We start from the raw sequence: 10,174 nt of genomic DNA, 5'->3' as shown, positions 1-10,174 counted from the left end.
TAATTTTAATTCTTATTGTTTAATATTATAACGTATTTATTGAGTATTTGCTGTTTTAATGTTTTAAGTATTAGCAGATACATATGTATTATATGCTATCATTGCTATCTATACGACTATACATAGGTATAACTGTTACGGTTTTAGGAATTCGAACAATTATTCAATATTTTTTACTATCGTGAAATGTTTAAAATAATGGACCAATATATAGACATGTCTGCAACTTCATGTGTTTTCTAACAGTTTTATGGAATAACTTTACTATAGTTAATAAGTCAATTATATAGTTTATGTATAGGCATGATCAACAGCATTGTGATCTATCACGACATGAATTTAAATCGTTCAAGACTCCTTTTTGTCTTTTCTAAAATTGTTTGCAGAAAACAAAAAAAAACAAAATTGTATATAGTAAGTTCCTTCATTAAATATTTATTATTTTTATTTGTATAACCCGCGAGGCCACAAATATATATTATACTACCTATTATATAATTTGACTAAATTCCTATTACCGTGATGTAGTAACAATTTACAAGGGTATCTCAGAAAGAAAAAAGAGGGGTAGCTAAGAAATTGGGGTAGGTTGATCTCGATAAACTTGACAAATTCAAAGATCGAGAAGAAGTCCATTAAATTCCTTCCTTCTCCCTAAAATAGTATTACTATACAAATCGCTAATTATATTTCTATACGTTTGCACTTATCCAAATTCAGAATTATGTAGGTACCCAACTATAAAAACTGTATAGGATATAGTGTATCACAATATCTCAATACCACTCTTCCTCCGAGTCGCAGTGACGCAGTTTATGAAACAGAAAATGAACCTATAGATACTTTCCATTTAAACAATTTAAAAATGTTCGCGAAAATTAATTCAAAAAGGTAGCTGCAGGTAAACGGTTAGTAATTATTGTAAATATTACTTGACCATATTTTATCACATTTCTTCATTGTTTCTTTCTTTCATTTACTGCATTATATAATATTAAATACGATTATACCTATCACCAACGGCTAGTAATATATTACAAATCATATATGCCCATTGTATAAACATTAAACAATAAGGGTTGTAATTAGTGGTGGATTCAAGGGGAGCGAGGGGCCCGGCCCACCCCCTCATATTATAATTGTTAGGCTTAGAATCAAATCCTAATTATTGTGTTTAAAAATTATATGATATCATGTATAGTAATATGAATAATGTTGCCTCCCCCCCTAAAAAAAAAAATCCTAGATCCGCCACTGGTTGTAATAATTGTATATGTTTTTAGGTTTCAAGTTTATGTCATTTATGAACATTATAAACTATTCATATTTATTTAAAAGTATGTTGTAAACGTCTTAGCAAAGTTGGCAATACATATCACGTTTTTGAAGAAAAGAAATTCAATATGAAACAATTTTCTTATTTACATTTTAATATGAATTGTGTATAAACTTATAAGTCAATGAAATAATTTAAAAAGACTGGTCTAAGGTTGGACTAATTTAATGAGATTAATTAACACATTATTTACAAATAATTGATTGAATTGTATAATATTGTATATTTGACATTTGTTAATATATATTAACTTACAATAAGTGCCTATATATATATATTTTGTTTGCATTATTTTCTTAAAAACTTGATCATAAGGACTTGATATAGGTACTCGCCAGTAGTCGCCACTCGGTACTCAGATACCAAAAGTAAATGCTAATATTTGGTACTGATAATTAACTGTTACAACACTTATAACTTATAATAATTATATATATGCAAACATTTAAATATATAATTAATGAGTTAAAAAAAAATCATGTCTTAATAATTATATTTTAATTTTAAAAAGTATTACAAGATCGTGAATTGTGTTGATATAGTTGATACACGGACACAGGTCCCTAGTACCTACACTAGACTCTTGTATTCTATTATTGTCTATCGTAAAATCATAAACGAATAAGTCAAACGTTTCTCTTCAAGACCTGTTGTTAATAATATATTAAAATTTTTTGAATTTGCTGAATTCTTTGAGTAATTACGTTTTCAATTTTATTTTTATTTACATATAATACTATGTATCGTTTGTAAGGAATGTTTTATTTTTATTTATCGTTGAGCTGTATTAATTTAGTTATCATGGAAGTTATTAAAAAAATAAATAAATAAAAATGTTTTCGAATTTTTTATTATATTAATTAATAATTATTTTCCGAGAAAAGTTGTCTCAATCTCATTATCTTGATACTTGAATTTTTTTTTATTTATTCTTCTTTACTTTTGAGATTATATCGATATTCTAATCTACGCATTTATTATACCTACTTAAGGTAGATATAGTCTATATTATTTATACATAGAATAAATATTTAATATAGGCACTAGGTACCTATAGGTAGTTTTTTTCATTAATATTTGATATTACATATATAATGCCATTTATACATTAAAATGTATTAATGAGATCATAGATAAAATTATTCACCTAAATAGTTATTGTATAATAAAAGTTATAAACTATAAACATTAAAAATAATTTTTGAACAATAATAAAAATTTAACTGACTTATTAACCTCACTTTTTAGTCTTCATCATCATATGATATTTACTATTACTATTTACATAATATATATGAAGTAGCTGGTATACCGTATTACCGTCTGTCTATATAGAATTACCTATTTGCAGTATATTTGTTACATTGAAATCTCGAAAAAAAAACTGAAATTTGAAAAATCGATAATATTATTGATCAAAGACAAATTTAAAGATATGCTTTTATTTTTATCCAAAATTGTTATATCATTTTATCATTATTGGACAAGAAATTTATTATATTATTATATAAATTTAATGTTGTCCAGTGTTCTTATAGAGACACTCTCAAAAAGTTAAAACCTTAAAATGTGTTTCAATTTTCCCAGCCTCCAGGGTCTACACGATCATATTACTTGTAACACAAATTATAAGAAAAAAAATAATACATCCGTAGATATATTAACTCTATAATATTAGTAATGTTATCTAAATAATGTTAATAATGATTAATGAGTAATTACTATAACGGCAAGTTGATGAATTTTTTTGGTCTCAGACGTTGGGAATATATAAACTATAAATGTATAATTCTAATATTTTTCCCGAAAAATTAAAATTATGTTTAATTTTAATTTAAAATTTTATAATTAATTTCTGTAAACTCGACCAAGCAATTAAAATGTGATAAAATATTCGATTTAGTTTATCTGGAGGACACCTCTTTTGAATCGTATTTGAAACCGGGTGTAATAATATACTACTTGAGAGTATATACGTATACCTATATAACAGATATTTGTGAAAACGTGATATTCATGATTCATGGTCATTAAATGTATCTAATGTCAGTTATAAACCTAAGTATAAGGTACTTAGTTTTTACATATGCATCCTTATAATATGAAATTTCTCTAATTTTTATTGCATTTTAACTTTAATCATTCTGAAGAGTATAGGTACACAATAATTGGCTAAAGTACGAAATAATAATTATAAAAACTATGTTTTCACTTTATCCAATCAGTATGGCTATTGGCTAATGTTTCATTAGCCAATTTTGAACTTTATTCGTAACATTTATAATATTACGTTAGTACGTTACTATGTAGAATGTAACTAGTAACTCATCCATTTGGCAAATACAATCATACTGCAAATTCAATAATGTCAAATAAACGAGTTACATACTGTGACATGAGACTGTATAGTGCAATACTGAAAATGAAAACAAAATATTTTGGTTAATGGTTATAAAAATTAGTAGGATATATTCATTATTTTTCAGTATAACATCAGTACATATTATGTCTTACATCAGTACATATTATGTCTTCATTTTTATTTATATATGTGACCTTAAATCTATATACCTACTCACACCTGACCTGTTATCATTCAAATCAATAGACTAAAATAAATTAAAATACAATAATTCCAAATACAATAAATAATCTAATAAACATAGGTAATAATTATAATATGCTAATAATATACTTTATTTACTAAAAAATAAAACAATGCGTTATTTAAATTTTTAAATTAGAATAATATAGGTAATGACATTGATTATACTTAATGTATATTGTATTAAAATAATATTCTTAAAATAGTTACTACTAATAAATTATAAAATAATATATTACTAATGACATATTAATGTATTTGTTTAAGACGTCAAATAAGTAGTAAGCACACCTAAATAGTTGAATATATATTTTAAAAACCTAGGTATAAAAATAATAGAAAGGCTCAGAGCCTATAATAAGATAAATCAAAAAATTAATCTGAACTGATTAACTGGTTAATTTAGCTATGAATTACCAATAAATCTTTAATTTTAGATTCTGCGTGAAACGATAAGTATATCGATTATTGGTTTTACAAAGTGTTTTTTTTTTAAACAATTTTTTATTCGTCATGAAGTTTTACAGTTTTATAATAAAGATGTAAAAACTAAAAAGTAAAGCTGTTTCAATTTTCAATTTTGAGGTTAATTTCTGATAGCAATTTTGGTGGTTTAGTATTGATACTTGGTACTAATGATATTGTGGAGGGTCAAAATTAGTCAATAATTTTCAGAACTTATCTGAACTTAAAAAACAAAAAATGTACCTAAAGAAAATGTTTACGAAAAATCAATTTTTGGCAAAATCGCTTTTATTATTTTTTTGTAATTATAAATTTAGTAACCATAATCATTTTTGCATAATAGGTATATTTAATAGTTATACTATTAATAGCCAACAGGATACCTACACCGAATTCTTTGATACCTACTTGAGATTGTTAACCTACTATACCTTTTATTCATAAGTTTATAACAGTATTTAATAGCGCATCAAACAAATTGTGTCCCAAGATGACAAGATCCCTTTTTCATACGAATTGCGTCCTAATGTATTTAACAACTACAGTACTACACTAATTGCGTCCGATGTAAATACATTATGTTAATAAATTATTATTAAATAATTATTTTTTTGTATTATATATAAACATACCAAATTTCGAATTTTTTTAATTTTTTTTGATTTATTTATGATAAAAATTTCTTTTTTATTAGTCAAAAACCTTAAAATTCTAATACAAGATTCCTCATAAGTTTTTCTTACAATTTTACAGCACTTCTAACTAAGTATTATTTACATGGTCAAAAAAAGTGATTAAGTTAGGTGTTACCGGGTACCTTATGGCTTATACCTGTATGGGCATCTAAAATCTAAATCTCTTTAAAAAGTAATAAAATAAAATTTAAATTAATTAATAGAGGTTAGGTAGTTAGGTTATTCGTGTGTGAACCTAATCTAGCCTATAAAGATTGAAAACTAAGCAAAAACATACCCCGAAGCTAGGATTATGTGTGCAAAATTCAGTTTGGTTCATTAGTTTCCATTCTATAAGTCTAATACACACGTACAATCATTTTTATATAGGTACCATGTACCCCGATAAGAATATAATAATGCATTAGTAATATATAATAATCATTATTATTTTTATTTAATAATTTATTTATTTACATACCTATAATATATAGGTATATAAACTTTATTTAGTAAAATAATAATACATAGTATATACACCACATAAGTAAAGTAGGTCATTACCAACTTATTAATAATTGAATGAATCCATTATCCATTAAAAATAGTGACCTATATTATTCAATTTCAGGCTTCAAAGGATTGTCATTTTATTACATATGAAATAGCTAAATCTATTGTCTAATATAGAGTAATAGTTTATATTATCTATATATTACTATCATAGAATGTTAAAAAGCAATTCTTGTCATCAATCTATCCGTTTATATAGCCAGATAAAGTGTATAAGATAGCATTATGTATAAATTATTGACTATATAATAATATGTAGTATATCAAAATCTACATGAAATTGATTTTATTCAACTCTAACATTAATGTATTAATCGTAATGAGCACATTCCACTATGGGATAACAGAAAAATTAATTTTGGTTATGCTATATAGTAATTATTAATTCCAATTGCCGTCACTTTTGAACCATGCTATACGCTTATCTCATGACTTCTCGTCATGTGGTGCTCTGATATTTCAGTCTGCGGGTCTCTCCTATTACATATTTCGGCCCCTCGATAATATGTTGTATAATAAGTAATGACTATTGGCTGCATGAGTCATTGCTGGCCCCTTTAAATATAGAGTAGGTAGATATATAATAAAGCTAAACGTAAGTACTAAGTACAGTAAAAACATTAAAGTTAACAAAAGCAGGCACATATCTATTAATATAAATATATATATTTATTTATATTTTAACTGCTAATTTATTTTTATTTTTAAAGAATATTTACAATCTATGCTACAGCGTATAATAAACAAATTAGAAAATATAAAAAATAAATACACAATAATATGATACACATGAGGAGGGAGGCCATCCGGTGATAGAACCTAATGTTAGTTTAAATTAATATTATATTACAAACATAATATTGACATTTTAAAATTGATATGGCTACCTATAAACTCGTAAAGATAAAAAAAAGTAGGTAAGTACCATATAAAATAATACAAAAATAATTACAATTATAAATTGTAGGTATTCTGTGTACTGTGTACCTACGTCCTACATAATATTATAATATGTCAATACCCATGTGGACATAATATTTTAATTTCCAATATTTTAATGTATTTTGATTTACGTAGTATATATACCTTTATATTTGACATTTGTATATAAACATTATAAACTATATTATGTAGATAATAATTATTATATCAATGTATGTTATATTATATTATTATACTTGATAATATCATTTATTCATAAATATCAAATCAGATCATCAATTTCATCCAAAGGGAATTTAAAACAATCATAACTTTTAGGCTTTATAGCTTAATACAATAATACCTAAGTAATAGCATTCATTTACCTCTATTTTAAATTTTGAAGGCTATCCCTATTTTCTGGAAAACAGACGAGTAGGTAATAACAATAAATAATAACTAATATCAAAATAATATACTTCAATGTAACATATTGAATTATGAAATAAAAATATTGTAAATAATAAAAATGAAAATATTTTTTATATGTATAGACGTATAGTATATACATATAATATATATATTTTACTTCACTTATTATATTATTCTTTAACAAGTATATAATATGTTGAAAAATATGATAAGCAGTAGAAAAAAATCAATATGGTAATAATAAGAAAATATACAGGTGCATACAGCATAGCATCATTATCATCCACAGGACACAATTAATCTTTGAATTACGCCTATGATATCCATAATGGTCCAAAGTCCCGTTATCTCCGTATTAATACGTACAAAAAGAAAAAAATACACAAAAAAAATATAAAGTAATATTTTTACCGTTTAATATTGAAATCAAAGTTAATAATTAGATATAATAACTTATGAACAACATGATTTGCATAATGAGCTTCGAGTTCCGATGAACAATTGTGAGCAATGAATATAAGACATGTTGTTTTGGTGGTATTATACTTAAAAGTCCAACGAAAAAAGTCCAGTAAAAAAAGTCTGACGAAAAAAAGTCTACCGGAATAAAAATCCAATAAAAATTTATTTTTAAAAATTATATTAATATATATATTTTTAATATGAAATTGGAAATTGTGTTTCGTTTACTTCTAATGACAAATCTGGTTGAAATTTACACAGTAATAATACAATAAAAATTAAAAATATTAGGTACATACACTATGACATAAAGGTCCACGAATAAAAGTTATTAAAAACACTATAAAGATTTCACAGACACAGATGACAGATGACACAGACTAAGCGTTTGCCAAAATAACCAAACTATTATCCAGAGAAATTCACTTTTAAAATTAAAGAAAGATAAGTAAAGATACCTAATGTGTGTATAATAAATTTGTAATTTACGACTTTCGAATTAAAGTGATAATCTATTGTGAATAGTGATATCTATTATCTAATATAATATAAATATGGTTAGTCCTTAGACCTAAGCAAATATTATTAGGTGAGTTAATTTAATAACTATTAAATTTGGGACTTTTATTCCATCGGACTTTTCTACGCCGGTCATTTGTTCGGGGATTCTGTATTGGTACATCACATATTATAAAATACAGTGTAAATGTGTAATTATTATGAATTCACATTTCACACATTCTATCAACTCACAGTCACAGTCCACAGAATTTCAAACAAGAAAACATTATTTCAAAACATCTTTAACGTTTAAAACAATTTTTGAAGGTCTTTTTTTTAATTAAATTTACATTGTTTGACTAGTTTTTTTTATTTACACAAATATAGTCACCATAATCTACCAAATATCTATAATCCAAAATTATTGTTTTTTTTTTTACTTTTGTCGTAATTAACCAGCGTGATTACAAATGTTAATGTATATTGTATATTATACATATATACTTTATTGCCATCTAGGGAATAAAGTTAGTAGCAGTAGAGTATTTTTGCGCCCGCCTTGTTCAAACGACCTCGACGGTAGATCGAGATATTTATTGGTTTATTTACTTTTATAATATTCATTAGGCTTTGGCTATAAAACAAAATAAATAATAATCAATTCAATAAATGTGAATAGTTTTTTAAAATTGATTGATTATCGACTATCGTTAAATCGTTAAAAACACGGCATGGACCTAACCAAAAACAATGTTTTGAAAATATTGTTTTTGATTTTCTTAGTGAACCAAATCAGGCAAATCAAATCATCGTTTATAATATAATCAGTTTAAATTACCTTATAATAGCCGGCACAACTTATTCATTAAACTCTATTATTTCAGGGTTTGATATATTGCCAAAACGTATCGATATGATCTGATTTGGACAGTAAATTTTTCACTCGCTGCGTAGCGAGATTTCAACTTTTTCGACTGCAGCAAAAGAATAAAGCATTTGCCATTTATTATTGTCTGCTGAACTGAAAAAAGTATTTGACAACGATTTAATCGACAACGTAAATTAAACTTTCATTGGTTGAGTGGTGAAATATTATAACAAAAGTTATTTTCTTTCATTTAATACTACTTATTACCGTAATTACTGATGTTTCATACGACTTAATAAGTCTTAATAGTATTATTTACACCAATAACCTACTCCTTTAATACCTGCAGTTTTGTATTATTATAATATTTATAACTTAAGGTTATAATAGGTTATAACTTTATAAGTTATATTACTAACACTGTAATAATAGTTAATACTCTAATATGCAGGGAATTAAAATAAAATATAAGATCAAAAATACTGGGAAAAGTGAGTTTTGCTCTACAGTAGATGTCAAATGGACATTGTCATTTTAAGTATTAAACCACTATAATAATATAATTATGTAGTAATGCACCTATTAGATTTGAATTCAACGATAAATCATTACATATAATACATATAATACATATAATACGTACGAAGAACGGTTCTAAACGAAGACGGAAGAAAGAAGATATAGGCCTAAATGATATTTTTACATAGTAATTTGTTTTATTATTATTAAATGTCAATGAAAAAACTTTGTTTAAACATTTTAAGATTTTTTAATTACCGTAAAAATACGTATAAGAAACCATTAATTAAATTTTTGATACTCAACTTTAAAAATTGAACATTTTTATTAGGTACCTACTTACCTAACTACAAAATAATTTTTAAATTTTAGTGATTTAAAGAAATTTGAACTTCAAATGCTTTAAAAAAAAAATGTGCTTATGTTTCTTCAATAGCTCAATTTTTTTTTTTTTTTATATAATCAGTAATCATTTATTGTTCCATCGAGGCAGTTAAAAAACTTTAATTTTAACTTTGGGAGAGATTTCTGTTGGAAAATTGATTCTAAATAAGGGTATCTAAAAACAAATTCGATTTTAAAAATTTTCGTTTTTCCTTATTTTCTCCGATTATTTTGAAAAATACTAGGAATTTTGACTTCTCCAAAGTACAAATTAGACACTTATTCGGAATCAGTAACCACCTTTCAACACGAAGATGGAAGAATTTTAATAGGTAATTGCTAATTGTGTACACACACACACACAAATTACACATTATTGTCATTATTGTAAAATTATTAATCAATACATTCTTCGCTACTCTGTTCAGAATCTA

This window comes from Rhopalosiphum padi, chromosome 1, assembly GCF_020882245.1.
Source record: "Rhopalosiphum padi isolate XX-2018 chromosome 1, ASM2088224v1, whole genome shotgun sequence".
Lineage (NCBI taxonomy): Eukaryota > Metazoa > Arthropoda > Insecta > Hemiptera > Aphididae > Rhopalosiphum > Rhopalosiphum padi.
Note: the sequence above shows the minus strand (reverse complement) of the source record.